General features: G+C 56.9%; 1 protein-coding gene across 2 annotated transcripts in view; it reads right to left on the minus strand.

The window, feature by feature from the left end:
• The window catches only part of MAFK (v-maf avian musculoaponeurotic fibrosarcoma oncogene homolog K), a 12894-nt gene that overhangs the window by 7043 nt on the left and 5392 nt on the right, over positions 1-459 (minus strand). The window lies entirely within an intron of this gene.

Below are 459 nucleotides of genomic sequence, written 5' to 3' on the forward strand. Positions count from 1 at the left end.
GCCTCTGCCTGTCGCTCCCCCAAAAAGCGGAGGGTGTGAGGTGCTGGTGTGTGTGTGTGTGTGTGTGTTCCCCCCCTCCTCCCCAAAGCAGGGCGTCTTCCAGGGCTGGTCACAGCCGGCGGCACCGCAGAGAGCCCAGCCTGGATGGAGGGAGTCCTCGCCCTCCCTTCTCTTCCCCCCCTCCACCAACCCTCCAGCCCAGCCCAAACCCTCCCCATTTCCACGTCTGCATCGTGTCACACATCCTAATCATTCATGAAAAATCCAGCCAAAGCATCCCAAGCATGATTCCCTTCTGATAGTTGCCATGGTGACCTTGGGAAAGTAGCCAACCCGGAGACAGTCGCCATGGAAACAGAGAAGCCCAAAAGCAATAATGACTTCAGGTCATGTCTGTGCAAAGACATCACGAGGTCGTCGGAGAGTAAACAAACTCATTCATATCTGCAACCGGGGGGC

This window comes from Calidris pugnax, unplaced genomic scaffold (genome assembly GCF_001431845.1).
Source record: "Calidris pugnax isolate Ruff unplaced genomic scaffold, ASM143184v1 scaffold123, whole genome shotgun sequence".
NCBI lineage: Eukaryota > Metazoa > Chordata > Aves > Charadriiformes > Scolopacidae > Calidris > Calidris pugnax.